Genomic DNA, 19,667 nt, shown 5'->3' on the forward strand with positions numbered 1-19,667 from the left:
TTCGGGTCATTGTCCATCTGCACTGTGAAGCGCCGTCCAATGAGTACTGAAGCATTTGACTGAATATGAGCATATAATATTGCCCGAAACACTTCAGAATTGATTCTGCTGCTTTTGTCAGCAGTCACAATAGCAATAAATACAAGTGAACCAGTTCCATTGGCAGCCATACATGCCCACGCCATGACACTACCACCACCATGCTTCACTGATGTGGTGGTATGTTTGGGATCATGAGCAGTTCCTTTCTTTCTCCATACTCTTTTCTTCCCATCACTCTGGTACAAGTTGATCTTTGTCTCATCTGTCCATAGGATGTTGTTCCAGAACTGTAATGGCTTTTTTAGATGTTGTTTGGCAAACTCTAATGTGGTCTTCCTGTTTTTGTGGCTCACCAATGGTTTAGATCTTGTGGTGAACCCTCTATATTCACTCTTGTGAAGTCTTCTCTTGATTGTTGACTTTGACACATACACACCTACCTCCTGGAGAGTGTTCTTGATTTGGCCAACTGTTGTGAAGGGGTTTTTCTTCACCAGGGAAATAATTCTTCTGTCATCCACCACAGTTGTTTTCCGTGGTCTTTTGGTGTTGCTGAGCTCTCCGGTGTGTTCTTTCTTTTTAAGAATGTTCCAAACAGTTGATTTGGCCACACCTAATGTTTTTGCTATCTCTCTGATGGGTTGGTTTTGATTTTTCAGCCTAATGATGGCTTGCTTCACTGATGGTGACAGCTCTTTGGATCTCATATTGAGAGTCGACAGCAACTGATTCCAAATGCAAATGTCACACCTAGAATCAACTCCAGACCTTTTACCTGCTTAATTGATAATGAAATAACGAGGGAATAGCCCACACCTGTCCATGATATAGCTTTTGAGTTGATAGTCCCATTACTTTTGGCCCCTTAAAAAGTGGGAGGCACATATAGAAACCGTTGTAATTCCTACACCGTTCACCTGATTTGGATGTAATTACCCTCAAATTAAATCTGAAAGTCTGCAGTTAAAGCACATCTTGTTTGTTTCATTTCAAAGCCTTTGTGGTGGCGAATAGAGGCCAAAATATGAAAATTCTGTCAATATCCCAATATTTATGCACCTGACTGTATATCACACACACATGACCATCAGTCAGTCTTGAGAAAGTCTCCAGGTAAAGAGACGAAATACGTTGACAAGTGGGATTATTTTACTTCTATACAGCGGAGAACAGCCGACTGGACTCTAATTTACCGAGCACTCCTCAAAGCGTGCAAGAGCTCTCCCCCCACAGCCGCACTCCTGTGTCATCCACCGGCTCCCGGGTGCCTTCAAGAGACGGGCACGGTGTGGACACAGTCGGGACCTGACAGCATTCTCAGGAGAGGCAAGGGGAGTTTGCCGCTGACCGCAGGTGAAATCACCCCGATCGGTCCGCAGCTTGTTTACAGATCTTGCTGTTATTCACCTGGAGAGGTGAGCAACGTGTTCCGTAGGCCGCAGGTGTTTTAACTTACCAACTTTAGGTCCTTATATTTACGGGGATCACCCGCAATGAAAGCCAGCATTGACATTTTTAAATACAAATCTATCTATTAGTATCTGTGCTGGGACGCCAGCACAGACATAAAAAGATTTTTACAATTGTATTGCTACGGGCTGCTACAAAATAACTTTTCATCAATTGATTTATTTGTATTTTTTCTAGGCAGCTGTCTGGTATATATGTTTTTTATTGTATGTGCCAAGTTTCTAGTAAACCGTATGTATTGCTAGCATTTATGAACACATCAGATACTACTTTTGTATACTGAATATATCGAAATTATTGTGCTATTAGATTGTGTCAATGTCTATACATTTTTTTTATTATAAAACATATCTTCAGAATAACGTTCTCTGTCATATCCTTATTAGGCCAAAACCAAGAGCTGTGTATTTCTTTTTTCTTTGTATTTATGTATCTTTGAAGCTTGACAGTTGGCTTCACACACATGCTGCTAGTTTGTTGAATGCCTTTTTCAAAACACTGCAAAATAGCACTGGGATTTTGGTAGTTTTTCTACCATTTGCTGTAATAAAGCCAATTGATTCTTAATATCAAGTTAAATTGATTAAAATGTCTAATTTTTCCATATGTTGCTACCTATTTACCTATCCCTTCATAGTTTGTATATGACCATTAATATGCTTTTTGACAGGACATTTTGACTCAACCACAAAATCAAACAAGGTCAAGCACACTTGTGAAATCATTAACACATAGCCATAGCAACCATTCAGAATTAAGATATAATTTATCTAGTACATTTAAGAAAGTGTTAGCTGTAATGTGATTGGTTGCTATATGGGCAACATCTCTACTTTTTTCCTTTTTTGGAAGGCTTGATTTTCCCTCCATGTCCACAGAGTTCTAAGGTGATTTTGGGTAAACAAAGACTTGGGAATGAATTTCCTATCGTATGAACAGCTGCAAAAACAGCAATGACAGGACTTTGATGTGCTCATTCCATTTGATCAAGGTAGCTGGAATAGGCCCACCAACAGTGAAGAGACTGTAGTGCATGGTGTTGCCTGCTAGTAGGGGCATTATCGGGATATGACACCATGGAAGTGTGCAAACCTGGGGGTGAATTAAACTGTTGACTGAAGTTCCACAACCTATGAGTTTGATTCTGAGAAGGAGTCTAAAATTCGTTAACATGAATCAGTGGTTGTTCATGCACTTTCACTGTTCAGTGGAATTATTGTGATAGTTGATGTGAATCTCCTGGTGAGTAAAATAAACCTGCTTTATTTTCCATCAGTCTGTGGGCCTGGTTCAGTTCCGATCGCAATTGTGATCGCAGCTGCAAATTAGCATGGAGCGCAGTTGCGAAAATATGCTAATGCTTTCCAAAGCTCAGCCAGCATAAAGACGCCCACTACAGCTCTCTCATATCAGTCTTCTGCATAAACATCGGTACAATCGACGCACATTGGCCAGTCACGCAGCATTTACAACTGGTCTGACCAGCCGCAGACACTGCAAGTCTGCACACATGCAGTGAGCTCTCATGCTAATTTATGCACGCCCCGGAAACTGAGTTCAAATGGACATGCGCCTTTTCCTTTCCGACCACTCCCCAAATGCTGAGAGCCTGTCCCTCACTTTGCAATGGATTCCTCTGTGCATACGGAGTTGCAGTGTGATTGCTGCGCACATCAGTGTGTCTTATGAGCTTGCGCGATAATAAACAATCTATCAAAGTGCATCCGTAATCGCACTTGTGTACGCTACTGAATTAGGCCCTGTGAGCTAATCTTCCTAACGTGTTGCCTAATCCCTAATATTGGGTCCTGTTAGGCCAGGTTACAGTAATGACTTTCTCCTAGTCTACATCATTGATTTATTTTTTTTATCCCAATTCCCATGTGGACACCACAGTCCCCAATAGCCACGTGCCCACCACAAACAATTCAATGCCTGACCATTCACTACTTCCCTTCAGCATAACAGCCCATCCTCCATTCATATATAACCTGTGCCCAACTTAACCTTGAACTCACCACAGTCCCATACACAGCCTCATGTCCACCGTAATTTATAGAGAGTGTTTTGATATCATGAAGTGTGATTTAGCGAATGAAACCACTCTGGTTTATGTAGTATAGCCGTAAAGGTTTCCTGTTGAAGCAGATTCCTTTATGATTGACATTTGGGCCTGATTCAGAGTTGGACGCTAATGCGAGCGCAGCTGCGATTTCGCACGGAACGCAGTTGCGAAAATATGCTAACTATTCCAAAGAACACCTGAGCATAAAGGCGCCCACTTCTGCCTTCTCACGTGCCTACGACGTCGCTTACCTGCGTAAATATCGGTAACATCGAGCGGCCATCTTGCCCTTCCCGAAGATTTGGCAACTCTCCTGACATGCAGAGCTGCGTAGGAGATCGCAAGAGCTAATTTATGTGTAACTGTGTTCAGACAGTCACACGCCTGCATTTTTATGACCACTCCCCATTACTACCCCTAAATGCTGACAGCCTGTCACTCACTTTGTGATGGATACCTCTGTGCATCCGTAATCGCAGTGCAATCGCTGCACACGCACATTGCAGCTTTTACGCATGCGCAAATGACAATCACTCAATCTGCGTATACATAATCGCCATTGCGTTCGTCTCTGAATTCAAGCCCAAAATGTATTTTATTTATTTATTAACAGTTTCTTATATAGCGCAGCATATTCCGTTGCGCTTTACAATTGTAAGCATTAATAGAACAAAACTGGGTAATAACAGACAGTTATATAGGTAGGAAGGCCCTGCTCGCAAGCTTAAAATATCCATACCTCCCAACTTTAGTGAAATGATGGTAGGGACTTTTTAGTCCCTTTGATAGGTAACCATCGATGGTTTTTTAACCCTGGTAATGAGCAGGGCTGAACACCGGTTCAACCCAGCTCACGATGCAGTGTGAACGGGTAACCCGGGTCGATGCGACCTGGGTCCCTTCCACTGCATAGGAAGAGCCGGCCCTTGGAGATGATCTTATCTCCAAGCGTCGGCTCAGCGCGTGATTGCGGTTACATCGTCGACCTGGCATTAATTCCGGGTCGGGCCGCCAGTCTAAAAGGTGCAGAGTGCTGATCAGTAAGAATGGTATATATTAATTTTGAAGGACATAATTTTAGATGTGATGTATCGATACAGCACATCTAAAGTTTTGTCTTTCAAAATTACAATATGCCCTCCTTCCTGATCAGCACCCTGCACCTACAGTGAACACTACCCTCGAGCCACCCTCCAGTTTGGACACGCTGGGGCCATTTCCCTTCTCCTGTCCATGGCATCTATTCACTGCTTGCTTTGCTAAGTAGCTGTGAGTGAGAGGTGGTCTCCCAACCCCCACCCCCTCCCCGTGGGACACAACGGCCCACGAGTGGAACGACGGGACAGAAAAATGGTATGCGCTATTTACAGACCCACAATACTTTTCCGTTATGTGTCAGTATGCTTTGTCTACCCAAACATATTTGAAAGTACTTACCCACTTCAGTCTTTGTAAGCACCCGTATTAAAATTAATTGGTGAGTATTTTTTAGTTTTTTCAGGTTGTTGAATGATCTGGGGAAAAACAAAGTGGAAACCATGTAAATCTCGGAACAAAATCCAGGTTCTACCACTTAAGTACCATGTCATCTTCCTTAATTTAAATCAATTAAGTGATGAGGCATCAGGGCTGTCGATTATGTGTATCACTTGTTTGTGATTTTGAAGAGTTGTATTTGAATTTTAGATATGCAGCTACTAATGCACTTTGCAATTGAAGTGCAGCTGGAAAGAATGCTTCATTATAAGTCCTGGGATGATAACTGATCTGAGAGAGGGTGGGCAATTAGTCTAAACCGGGTCATTAAAGACGCAGCATGAGGGACATGGTGCAATAGAAGTACATTTTTATTAGTTAGTAAGGAATTTTGCCTGCTTTCCTTTTTATCTGCATTACTACTGAATTATTTCTATTTTTTTCAGATCCAAGCATTGTGGTTTTTCCATAAACACTCCCAAAATAGTACGGTAAGTACTTCATAACACCCCACAGTATTACACCCCAGCATAGAGAAGAATTGTAGTGGTTAGTTATTGTAGTGGTTATTGTAGTGGTTGGTCCAAAGGAGGACAACCAGAGAACAGACGACCGTGTCATGGACGCCCAAGGTTCATTGATGCACCTGGGGAGCGAAGGCTAGCATCTGGTCATATCCCACGGAAGAGCTAGTATAGCACAAATTGCTGAAAAAGTTATTGAGGGCTATGATAGAGAGTGTATCACTGCTAGCTGCATATGGGGCCTTGTAGCCACAGACCGGTCAGATAGTCAGTGAATATGCATTTCATGTTCTGATTGTTTGAAGAACTGGACTGGTGCCGTGAATTGCATCGCAGATTTTAGTGAGACTTTTTGTTGTGATTTTATGCTTTTATTTTTGTCATATATTTGATTATCTGATACTGTGGTGATCTTTCTCTTTTATTGTTTAGTATTTCTTTTATAACTGTTTATATGCAATGTATTGTCTGAAATAGCGGGAAAAGTGTATATTGTGATATTTGTACACTTATCTCTATGACAATTTGCTAATGATTTTAAAAAATCCCAGTTTAATCGCTTGCTTCTGTATAAAGAAAATTGTTTACATTTTTACCCACTGTTTGGGCATTCCTGGTTTATATAGCTCCTTATACTGTATGAGAGTAAGGTATTTGTTCTTTTGTGTAGCATAGTGTGTCAGACACAATTCTCATATTCATGGCAACCAGGGGTATCGATCCATAAATAAGTGCGATTCTTTGTAGTGAAGAGATTCTCTTCTCTTTTAATTATTAAATCTCATTAAAAGTTAAGTTTTAATTAATTCTGATCTATCTATATTGTTACAAGAGTGCGCCCATATAGACATATTTGTCTTTTTTCCTAGTTTTCGTTCTTTACCTAAACTTTGTCATATGTGTATTGCACAAAATTTTTTGGGTGCACCACCAACCTAGTATCATCCAGAATCTATTCTATGTGATAGACCATCATGTTGGTACATATTATCTTATTATAAAATAATTAAAATTTGCATTACTCACTCTCTCCTTGCAACCAGGGGTATTACCCCAAATATAATTACAGTGCCATAGACACCATCTCTAGTGGATTTCTAAATACATTTTATAATTGTTCCTATTAGCGCCGGAGAGTACTTTTCCTATTACAGACTGCCCCTAGGGTCTTGTCTAGAGACCTTTTCTCCTTAGGCCGCAGTTTCGAACACACCTTTGTGGCACCGATTCCATTCTATTTTGCTAAATATTTAGCACTATGCTTCAACTAGTAATCCTAAACCTATGCCAAATTTATTTTCCACCCAATTTTAATTATTGGTAAAGGAACCCGGCATATGCAGGTGGCAGCTCAATCTGCTCGCTGCCCAACCTCCTGTTCTGCCTCTACCCATTTGTGCTCTGTCCCCACTGAATATATTTACGGCCTGACGCAGAGTGGTCCTCTGTCCAGATCTGTCCCATCGCTCACTGCAGTGGGAGCCATTGGAAGAGCATCACATGCATGTTGGAGATGGGACAGGGTTTAGCAGATTAGTATATAGATTTTGCTGTGTATGTAGCATAGTAATTCTGAGCACTATCACTGCATTTACAGATGGGTCCACATACATCTAGCCTCCTGGCACGTTAAACAGCCCTTCTAGTCGTGCCATGTCGTGGAGTGACTCAGTGGCGCAGAGCGTCTTTTCATGCGTCTTTTTATCTTCAAATGCGTCTTATTCGCACAACGATGTGAATAGATAGCACAAGCAGCTTCTGATTAAAATGATATGCAGCATGCCTACGATTTTTACCCATTGCTCACACGTATAAGACGCACCGCGCATGCGCAGTGATTGTATTGCGATTACGTTTCCACATAGTATTTACCAAGTGAGTGGCCGGTAGTCAGTGTTTGGGGGGCGGTAATGGGGGGAGGCTGGAGAAACGCAGGCATGTCAGGTTTAAACACTGTTTTCTGAGTTTTTGCTCGCAGCAGGAGAGCCCTCTGCGTGTATGGAGACCCGCTGTGTCTGCAACAGGTTAGACTCACTCAGCAGGTTGATGGCCGCCCGATCTGCTTTAATGTTTCCTGTTATGTACATGTGCAGCTGATGTGAATTGCTTTCAGTGGGTGTCTATGCAATGGACGTCAGGGGGAGTCATTTGCATATATTCTCAACTGTGATCCGTGAGAGATCATAACTACGAATGCATCAGGCCCTTAGCATGGGAAAAGCTGCTTAACGCGACTGATCCCATGTATTCGAGCGTGAGAAAGGGGCCATCATGGGAATTAAAGGGGCAATTCAATCGGTCGCGCAAAATTGATACAAAAGCTCCTGGGCTCTTTAGGCAGAAGCTACAATACACACAAACATGTGAATCATTCATTTACTTCCTGAATCTGGATTACTAGCCTGCTCACATCTGCCAAAGCACAGTTATACCTGCAGTACATACATTATATAAATTACACACTCAGTGGCTTTAGAATACAGTAGCGTTGGACTGTCCAATATATTACAACTACAAATATTTTAAAATGGTTTAAAAGAAAAAACAAGGTATATAAATATTACCAGCTTTTACAGAAGATTACCACAAACAAACAATTGGAAAGTTTGTACCTTTCTTTTCTGTTTTATTGTTTTGAACTATATCCTTACTTTCAACTCTGCACTTTTCAGACCATTGCCTGGAAAATGAAAAGTCTCATACAGCTGAGAAACGTTGCTTTGTATATCACTTGAGGTGCAGTCTCCTTTAGAATCCAATATCATTTTACACTTTGATACAGCATTGTGTTTAGGTCATATTATGGGTCTTAGTGTGTTTTTGTTTATTTCAAGCACACTTTAGGCCAGTGGTTCCCAAACTTGTTTGAATCGTGTCGCCCTAGAAGTATCAGCACTTTTTCCAAAGCACCCTGGGCCAATAGTTTCTTATTAAGAAATTAAGCAAAAATGAAATGAAGTATGTTGTGCTTATGTCCCCCTTAGATTCAGTTATGTGGTGGTTTACAGGGCTGCGCTTCTTTTTGTGCACATTTTTTCATTGGCAGCCATTAGCACTGGTTTTGCCAAGTACACGGACTAAAAATCATTTTATTTGGTATTGGACCATGAACCCGAGGCACTCCTGCAAGTGCCCTGAGGCACCCAGTTTGGGAACCAATGCCTTAAGGTGGGTACACACTGGGCGATATTACTGAGCGACTGCACGACTACGACATCGTAATCGTGCAATCGCTCAGTAATCGTGCACAAATCGTGCACTTTTATGTCAGAAACGACCAGCAATGCGCGCTCCCACTGGTCGTTTCCGAGATTGTCCATCGCCTGAACATGCAGCACAATCTGCCGATAACGACAGATTGGCATGTTCAGGAATGATGGACAGTGCCTGCACTGACTGACTGATCGTTCAGTGCAGACACTACAGGGATCAGGAATGACTGTACGATTACAATATCTTTCCTGATCGCCTAGTGCGTACGCACCTTTAGGCAAAACACAACTGTAGCAAAGTGTCCTTGGCACCTGTTTAATGTACACACTGGCCGATTATATTGGCCGATCAATTGATCGGCCAATATATCGTGCCCTCGTCGGCCAGTGTGTAAAGACGATATGTCTGTGAATGACGTCGTTCACAGACATATCGCATTGGCTGTGCTACACAGCCGATGAACAGATATGTCTGCCGATCGCCCGTACATAGGGCGACGTGAGGGGGGGAGGTAGGGGGGACCGCAAGCAGGTACTAATTACCCGGATAAAGCACCGCTCCCCATCCCTCTTAGGTCATGCTGCTGTGTGCTGGTCTGCACTGGGAGACTGTCCAAGGCTGCTAAAGCCGGAGAGTCTCCTATGCCAAAGGGGGGAAGCGATCATGCTGATCGCGCCCCCATTGGCTGTGCCCCAGGCTGAGGGGCACACGGCGCCTTCCTCCTCAGCACACAGCACCGCAAATGGAATTTTTCTCACAAAGTGGGCGTGGCTACGAGGGCTGAGAATAGGCTCCGCCCCCAGGCCAGCCCAATTCGCTGCAGCATGCAGGTGATCGTTCATACACATTGAACGACCATCTGCAGATATATCTACAGATCACTTGATCTGCAGATATATCGCTATAGTGTGTACCCACCTTAAGTAACCCATGGTTGTAAACATTTATATTAAGTTATATTACAGTACAGTGATCTTTTTCCTTATCTGTGGCTTCGAACCTGCTTCATGAGTGGTTTGTGAATATTATCTTGATTTAATTATTGGTATTAGTTAATTACTCGTGCTGATATAGTGTTAGTGGACCTGAATCATCATCTTTGTGTTGCTAATGATTGTTAGATGGCACTCACGCTGTTTTCCTTTTACTCCATGCTAAAATAAAGTAAGAAACCTGTTGCAAAATTAACAATATATAGCATATCGATGAATGGTTTAACCATGTACAAATACGTTGTTTCTCATATCTAACAAGATTAGATATGGGACTCTCTAAGGGAAATCCAGTTGGCCGGGGAGTTTACCTGTGGCTAATTACCTGCGGCTGGCAATTCAGGTAGCTGCAGGTCATTTCCTCTAGGTGGACTTTTCCTCGCAGCTTCAGGACCCGCCAGAAAAAGATACCATGGGGGGTTTAATATGCTGAGAAAACCATTTATTTCGGAGTTTGTGGAATCAGTTGGTTTCTGCGCATTAACCCCTGATTTGCCATGCAGGGAAAATGCTATTTCATTGAATAGCCTTTCCCTGCGCGGCATGGGTATTTCCAGCGCCTTATAGTCCCCAAGGGTTATTAAGGAATTGTCATATTGAATGCTTTATTTTCAGAAGATTAAAAAGAAATACACCCCTTTTAACAAGTATTTCTGAGTGATCTGGATATGCAGTACCCATTAAATATTTATTTTACGGATAATCTAAACTCCAGTAGAGGTGCATTGTTAAAAGGGAGATTAGTTATGTTTAATACTTACCTTGTTTGTGTTGCTCTCAAATTCAAATCCTCCAAATACTGTTCATAGGAGCAGTTGGATATTGTACATTGTAGACTTCACAGTGACCTTCAGAGTGGGCAGCAGAGGGCATCTGCTAACTTTTCAACAGCATATTTACAGTCACACATCTCTGCATGCCTCCTTAGTTAATGTTACATGGAGGAGACCTAAAAAGGGCAGTTATTAACACTTGCAGTACGTTTGCTAGGAGTCTGTAAATACAAGGCAAAACTCATATACGGGTTGAGTCTCCCATATCCAAATATTCCGAAATACGGAATAATTTTGGCGTGACTGAGATAATGAAACCTTTTATTTTTGATGGTTCAATTTACACAAACTTTGTCTAAGGCACAAATTATTAAAAATATTGTATAAAATTACTTTCAGGCTGTGTATAAGGTGTATATGAAACATAAATGAATTTCATTTCTGTACACAAACTTTGCTTGAGCAACAAAATTATTGTATAAAATGACCTGCAGGCTGTGTGTATAAGGTGTATATAACACATAAATGCATTGTGTGTATATTGGGTACCCATTTACCAAGATATTTCATTATAGTATGCAAATATTCCAAAATACGGAATATTCCGTTATCCAAAATACCCCTGGTCCCAAGCATTTTGGATATGGGAGACTCAACCTGTATTTAATTGGCATGACCTCCTTGGTTAATCAATGTCCCATAGGCTATGTATAGAGTATTTTATTATTTATAACTGTAATACGCACACTTGCTCACGCTCTTGGAATATCTGAGAGACTCCCGAATTCTGAAAGAGCAGAGCACCCTTAAGGGGCGGATTGGGAACTAAAAGTGGCCCTGGAAAAATGTCTAGAAGTGGCCTACAATGAGCTGAGAACAAAGGGAGAAATTTCCACTGTAGTCACTTGGGCGGCACCAAATCAACTGTAGATGTGAACCTATACCAAAGTAGGTGGGATTAGTACATCAATACACCTGTGTGAAAGCTGTTGGTAACAATATGCTTGGTAGTTTAGTGGCCCCAACACTCGCAGATATTTAAGATGCTGTGACCAATCCAAAACCTCCACATTCCAAATAACCTCACCACCAACACCACTGAGACTGAGCATGGTGGATCTATTCATTTAAGCCTTAGAGAAAGAAGTACCTACCAATCTGCTCCTAACTGTCATTTTTTAAACACAGCCTGTAACATGTCAAGAGCTGATTGGTTGGTGCCAATGTCAGAAGCAGGAATACCTATTGACTAGCAGTGGCGGCACCAGAGGTGGGAGTGCAGTCCAAGATTCAAATAGGAGAACCACACCAACTGCCATTCTCACTGGTTATATCCTCACTGACAGTTGGTGTGGCTCCCCTATTTGAATTTTGGACTGCGCCGCTGGCTAGGGTGGTGAACAGCTGGCCTGGATGCTAATGGCAAACACTTTCAACACTCTGACTATGACTTCCTCATGTTTCTCATAGACCAAGGTATGTTTGTGTTAAATTTGACTAAACTACATCAATTACTTTAAAAGTTAAAGAAAAACTTTGGGGCCAATAGTGAGTGAAATACCCTGTATAATTACTAGCACAGTGAACTGCAAATGACCTTTGATGTTACTGTCCAGCTGCAGGGTTAACCATTTGTCTGATAAGATGCCATGTGAGAGGGAGGCTGTCAGATTTATGTATAGCCCATTAGGAAAAGATCCAACAGACAGTAGCGTAAGTTTATCCCAGTCATTTGGAGGCAAGATAGTTTGGTGACCCCCCTCCCCACCCCCCAGAAAAAAAGAGAAAATCTGTTGCATCAATATCTATAAATACACATCAGTCTTCTCCCCGGGCTGTTTTTTTGCGGGTGCAGCACCCGGCAAGAAACAGCCTTCCGCCGGGCACTTCTCCCTCCACCCCAATGCGCAGCGTCCCCGTACAACTTACTGCCCAGTCCTCCCCCCCTCCCCAATGTGCCAAGTCCTCTGTCTCCCGGTCACCCTCAACGTGTTCTTGTTGCCACGGACACAGATGCCTGATGTGATGCAGAGCTGTGCCGACATCACATGTTCTTCCCATTGAAGGCCCCAGTCAATCTGGCATCTGTGTCCACCGGCAATAAGTACACGTTCGTGAGGTTTCCGGGTGACGGAACATGGCGCATTGGGGCGGGGTGGAATGCCGGATGGTGCAGCTTAGGCCCGTCACAGTGCAGGAGTGGTGTTGGGCTGGAGGGCAGAGATCCCTCCCCCTGTATAAAAGCAAGGACACACTGTTCGGGCGGAAACACATTAAAGAGAGTAGTCCTGCGTCCAATCTCTGTCTGTGTAGGAGCTAAGAAAATAAATCTGCGGGGACAGTATTTGGGAGCCTGCGAGTGGGGAGCTGTATAAAAAAAAAAAAAAAAAATCTGCAGGGCCAGCAAGTGGGGACACTGTATCTGGGAGCTGTATAAAAAATTAATTCTGTGGTGCCAACACTAAATAACCTGATGCTGATTTCACTAGTGGGACCAGATACTACAGACTTTGATTTTGAAAAAGCTGCAGACAAATGGGCCTTTAAGAAGAAGAGAATAATTAATATATAAAATGTTATCTCAAGTTTAAATCCTTATAAGGTCAGGATTTAAAATATGTTATTATTGCGAAGGCCCCCACCTGGCTACTTCTTGATGCAACCTGGCTGGAAAAATTTCTGGGGAGAACACTGCACAAGTGCAAACACGCTAAAATAGAATATGGGAATATGTTTCTAGTGTACTTATTTACTAAAGCAAATTTGTGGTATATCCCACGAAAATATGTTTTCAGGGAATATCTGCAAATTTACAGTATTCCTTGACTGTATCTAGGGGAGGGGGAAAACTGCAGCAGATATCTGAGATGTCTACTGCAGTCCCCTGTTTTCGCTTGCAAAAGCAGCCCCCTGCCATGGCTGCGTGACCATGTTATCACGCTGCCGCATCTGTAGGTCACAGCTCTGGTTGCGTTTAAGCTCCACAGAAGAGCCCATCGCTGCCCGGGGCCGAATTCAGAACTTGACAAACACTGCAGCAATGGAGGAGGTGCCCCTTCAAGGCTGGCACCCGGAGGTTGTCTCCTCCATTGCCTTCTGTAGTCCTGCCCCTGCAAACAGATAATGTTAAATTATGGGGTATTCTGGTGCGTGTGTGTATGTATGTGTGTGTGTGTATGTATATATAGATATAGATATATAGATATAGATATAGATATATATATATATAGATATATAGCAACAGTCTGGCACTCAGTAATGCAAAAGCAGTACTTAGCTGGTTGTCCCCACGATGCAGCTGGTATAGAGAACTCTATGTGCGGCACTCCAAGCATGAGTGAATCAGGCAGAACACAATGGCGGTGTTCTGCCTGATTAATTTATGCTTGGAGTGCCGCACATAGATAGATAGATGTGTGTGTATATAGTAATGCCCATGTGGTAGTGCCCATATAGAGTAGTAGCAAAAATATTCGGCACGATCAAATTACTTAAGGGGCGTGGTCACTTTAAATGGGGCGTGCAAACATGACATGCCACCCATTACTCGTCACTCTGGGAACATTCCTTTCCATATGCACCTTACCTATATGGTGGTTTCTCACAATGTGGAACCTCTGAAGAAATGTATCTTCCCTGGGAAGGCGGCATCTTCAGTCGGTATTTACTATTCATGTAGGTCACATCGTCTGGAAGATGCCTGTTTGTGTAGGAATACTAATAAGGTCATCATCATACAACAGCGGTTCATCCAGATGTGTGCCCCTTCTGTAACTTCCTGCCCCCTGTGTGTCTCAGCCACACCATCTCCCCCTGAGTCGTCTGTTAGCACACCATCGCTTTCCCCTCCTGCATCATCTCTGTCACGCAATCATCTGCCCCCTATGCCATCTCTCGTTACTTGTACCCTGGCGTCATCAATTACTGTCCAACGTCATTCCCTAACATCCACGTGACCATAGAGGGGGAATAAAAATGTGGCGAGCGAACAAATATCTTCTTTTTGTGGACTGTATAGGCATGGTACTGTACTTCCACAGTCACTGCACGTCTCTCCCAGGTACAAGTACTGCAGGGGATCTAGACACTACCATGTGTATTTGATGGACACAGATGTCCAGCTTCAGGTTTTGTCTAAGGAGCGTGATTGAGTGAATTTCTTCCACAGGAGTTCAGACGTGTGACGTGTAGCCTGATGGAGTTCAGTGAGACTCTTCCATAAAAGAGTCTCTCTTTAAATACAGCAGCCCTTTCAGTTGCACATTGCAGTGCACCCAGTGACCTTCTGTGTACAGGTAGCAATCTGGGGAGATAACTGGGACAGGATTTGTCATTTTACATTTTTTCTTTTATCCTTTTCTCTCTTTACACAATGTTTTCACTAGATTATCTTTTCTGCTTCACTCAGAATTCTGTGGCTCATTTTCTAGAGCTTGAGTTATTCTGGAAAGGAAACCACTTTATATACCTGCATGATTCAATCATGTTCTCATTTTATCTCTTTCCTACAAACTGTACATTTTAAGCTTTACTATAACATTTTGAATAGAAGATTCTAGTCAAAATATTATTCAAACATTCATTTTACATAATATTTCTTTCAGTAAGTGATGAAGGCTTATTTAAATGTCTAACACTTGTAAAATTGACTACAAGCATGTTTTCTATACGCTTACCTAAAATAAATGTATTTATTTATTTTAAAACAAAATATTTTATTGGAGGACATCGTAAATTTGCATACAAAAGACAAACAAGAAGAACAATGGCTTGAATATGAAATGGGTTGAAACACATTCGAAATGTATAATTTTACTGAAGTAAATAAAAGCAGTATGAACATCTCGGTAGTTAATATATTAGCCAAAATCCGCAAAAGTACTTCCAATAATTTACTGAGTATTACAATCCATAACACCCCACAAATGTTATAATATAACAGAAAAGAGAAGAAAGAAAAGGAAAAAAAAAAAAGAGGGAGGAAGGAATTAAATACATTTATTTTTATTCATTTTTTTTTTTTTTTTTTACATTTGATTATATTGAAGTTTTGCATTTTAGAAAACAATAGTAAAATTTTAGAGTAGTACTTATAATACATTTAATTTATCCCTTACACATTTGAGGAAATCATTTTTTCTCCACAACCACACCTCTAGAGATCCCGGCTCATGTGTTTGTTTCCCTGGGGCACAAAGTACAAGTTTGCTTATCTTGTAGTAGAACTTGTTGTTTGACTCTACATATATAAAGTTATTTCTCAGCACAGTTTTATTTTAAATGCAGAAGAGCTAGCACACAGACCAGCTCAAGGTATGTATCAAGAATATTTACAAATCATTTATTTTAATTTATTTTTTATTATTCTTCCTGTTCACTCATTAAACACAATTGTTTAGTTATTTTTTTCATCTATAGACAAAGATGTTTTTTACATCTTGAGCCACTTAGTTATATACATTTGCCATGTTTAATCTCTTGCACTCTGCTTTACCTTTTTATAGCTTAACACAGGATTTGTTTTAAGTGCAGATATGACTGTAATGTCCCTCCTCAGTGCAGAATTTCTCAGGATACATCACTTGACTCAGAAATAGGATATCCTTGCTTATGTGTGTTTTATTTAGGAGAACTCTGCATTTTATGGTTTTTAATCAGTGAAGGCTACACGAAAAGTAATACATAATCATGGCAAAGTAAATGTTCCCTTTGCCTCTCTATAGATGGTAGTGCACCTGTAAGCGGGCATCCTTTCAACCAATAGTCTATTAGTATGCAGGGTTTTAATATTTAATTTTTTTTTTGTTAAATTTACAGTTTTCAAAAGTGTATTCAACATTTATTACAATGGTTTTTAGTCTAGTTTTCAGTTTAGTTTTACTGCAGTCAAGCATGTACATGTTGGCAATTTTACCAGTATGATTTGTATTATTACTAGTTTAATCTATGTTTATAATCTATATTTATTACTACTCATAAGCATCTAGGATGGAAACTTAAAGTGCACAGGTTAATAACAAAATGTAGGTGTGATCCGAAGGCTGATTTATCTCCTAATGTTGGGAATATGCCAGAGATTCCACATGCCAAACAGTTGCTTTTGATGTGATGATAACCAATGCCTGTTATTATTGGGACGAGGCTTAGTAATTTTTTAAGTAAATAGAGCAGACGGCATCCAAAAGATGCTGCCACGGGACCTGTGCCCAAGTTCGGTACGGGGTGCCGGGTATCCCCAGCAATGTTATGAATCTGGTGAGGTCAGTGCTGGTTTAGCATTGCTTACTTCAGAGCTGTGAAGTTTAATGCAGTGGAGTTTTTGCCAGGAACCCCCGCTAAAAGGTACAGGATTTGCGCATCATGCAGGTCCCCTGGGTAAGCATCAAACCGAACAGTCAGGAAAATGTTTGATTAGGAGGCGGTAAGAATAGTTGAAATGAGGCACAAGGTGCTTGGACAGTGACACAAAGTCTTGGCCTAACTGAGGGTGACATGTTAGACTAGTATTTCCCAAACTCTGTCCTCAAAGCCTCCCAACAGACCTGGTTTTAAGGATATCCATATTTGAGCACAGATGACTTAACATCAGTCATTTTGATTAAACATTTTCTGCTGAAGCATGGATATTGTTCAAGCCTGGACTGTATGGGGCTTTGATGACCACGTTTGAGAAGCAGTGTTAGACTGTATGGAGCAGTAGGACGCCTGAAGATCTTTAAATTACAGAGTATACTGTGGAGAGGCTTGAGGCACCAGGAGACCAGAGGGTAGCACTATAGACTGAAAAGAGGTGCAAGACTCAATATTTTTGTAGATGGTACACCTGACTGCGGTGAAGCACCAGGTTATCACAGAAACACAAGTCCAGACTAGAAACAGAAATATCCCAAGGGTCTTACAGTTACTGCAAGCCGTACAAGATAGAGTTCAGGAAATGAGTTAAGGCCCAAACCAGCTTATTATAGCAGAGGTGATTTTGCATTAGCTGGGCAGCCTGATGTCTGGTCACCAGAACAGGGTTTATAAGGGACGTAATTTGGTATGTCACCACCAGAGGGGCCCCATCCAGAGCAAGAAGATGCTGAGATAAAACAGCAACCCCATCTGCAGAAGCCACAGCCATGTGTTGAAGACCACCGTGAAGCACAGAGTCTGCGACCTCTGTCAGTGAGAGTACAAGTACATATGCCAGACACCCGGACTGTGGGTCTGACGTGCCAGTTCCCCCAGTACACCTCCCCCCCACCTCATCTCATGATGGTGGACTCTATAAAGGATTTTTTTTTTCTTTTTTCAAAGACCAAAGTTTTAATGAGTTCACCAAAGCAGGATCATGGACATTTACAGCATCAAACCAAGCACATTCTTCTGGACCATATTTTTTTTATAATCAAATATTGAAGTCTAAATCCAAGAAGAAGTAATGCTACATGCCAGTGAATTGTATTCTTTTTGGATTTATGCATTGTACTTGGGGGCACCGGCTTTGTATTTACACCAACCCTCCTGAAGGGAGGGTTACCACTTGGAGACTCGACATGCACACCTTTGCTCTATGGATCACATATTGAAGTCTACCTCAAAAGATTATGAAATCAAGGAATTGTTTGACTTTGAATTCATCTCCATTTTGGGTCTTATTTTCTGGTGGAGAATTATGGTGATTTGAAAAATTATTTCAGTGGTTTTAGATGAGATATGAGAAATCTATTAAATATGCGGAGAGTAGACTGTAATTTTCATTTCTGATTACTTGCAAGTTCTCAGCTGGTCCCACATATTTGGTGCAGATTTCATACTGGAGATAGCCACAAGCTATCTAAATATTCACAATGGGTATTGCTCACAGTTTCTGATCTGCAAAAAATGAGCAGCAGTTTGAAGTTCTCAAGATTTTTCTTTACTTCATTCTACATTTTGGAGATTTAGCAGAGTGGGGAGTTCACTCCAGGCACTTGATAAAAACAGTAATGTAGATGTGGGAACACAATGGACACATTAAAGAATTCGGTAGAAGAAGAGATTACATGGAAGTACAGGTTGAGTCTCCCATATCCAAATATTCCGAAATACGGAATTTTTTTGGTATGACTGAGATAATGAAACCTTTTGATTCTTGATAGTTCAATGTACACAAAATTTGTCTAAGGCACAAATTATTAAAAATAATGTAGAAAATTACCTACAGGCTGTGTGTATAAGGTGTATATGAAACATAACTGAATTTTATATATGTACACAACTTTGTTTGAGCCACAAAATTATTGAAAATATTGTATAAAATTACCTGCAGGCTGTGTGTATAAGGTGTATATAACACATAAATGCATTCTGTATGTATATTGGGGTCCCATTCCCAAGATATTTTATTATTAAATGCAAATATTCCAAAATACGGAATATTCCGTTATCCAAAATACCCCTGGTCCCAAGCATTTTGGATATGGGAGACTCAACCTGTACTAATTATTTATTTATTAAGTTTCTTGTATAGCGCAGCATATTCCATTGCGCTTTACAATTGTAGTCATTAATAGAACAAAACTGCGTAATAACAGACAGATACATAGGTAGGAAGGCCCCGCTCGCAAGCTTACAATCTATAGGGATATAGGCATTGATACACAAGGATAGGTGCTATATATTGCATTTTGGTCCAGCCAGAATGCACAGTTTCTTGGTGGGCTGCATGATCCAGTCACACCGGAATGTCGGCCAAATGTCATGAGGATGTGAGAGAAAGACAATGTGTGAGGTTGTGTGAGGACTGTGAAAGGGGATGTAATTAGATATTGAAGCTATGAAGGTTATGTGGGCGGTTCTGGAATCTTGATAAGCTTGCCTGAAGAGGTGAGTTTTCAGGGAACGATTGGAGACTAGAGGAAAGTCTTATTGTGTGTGATAAAGCATTCCATAGAGTGGATGCAGCCAGAAGAAAGTCCTGTAACCGTGAATGGGAGCAAGTAATTTGTGGGGATGAGAGAGACAGATCTTGTGCTGAGCGGAGAGGTCGGGTTGGGAGATATTTTGAGATGAGTGTAGAGATGTATGTTGGTGTGGTTTGGTTAATAGCCTTATGTGTAAGTAAAAGTATTTTGTATTGAATACGGTA

At 41.3% G+C, this 19,667-nt stretch overlaps 1 protein-coding gene across 1 annotated transcript in view; it reads left to right on the top strand.

Moving 5' to 3' along the window:
* Positions 1 to 5,503: 5,503 nt before the first annotated feature.
* The window catches only part of PC (pyruvate carboxylase), a 525,492-nt gene continuing 511,328 nt past the window's right edge, over positions 5,504 to 19,667 (top strand). Inside the window, exon 1 of the mRNA XM_088442518.1 lies at positions 5,504 to 5,544. The gene's annotated coding sequence lies outside the window, so the exon portion shown is untranslated. The remainder of the gene's footprint in view (positions 5,545 to 19,667) is intronic.

The sequence above is a fragment of the Taudactylus pleione genome, unplaced genomic scaffold (genome assembly GCF_031769625.1).
Source record: "Taudactylus pleione unplaced genomic scaffold, aTauple2 ptg000313l, whole genome shotgun sequence".
Taxonomy (NCBI): Eukaryota; Metazoa; Chordata; class Amphibia; order Anura; family Myobatrachidae; genus Taudactylus; species Taudactylus pleione.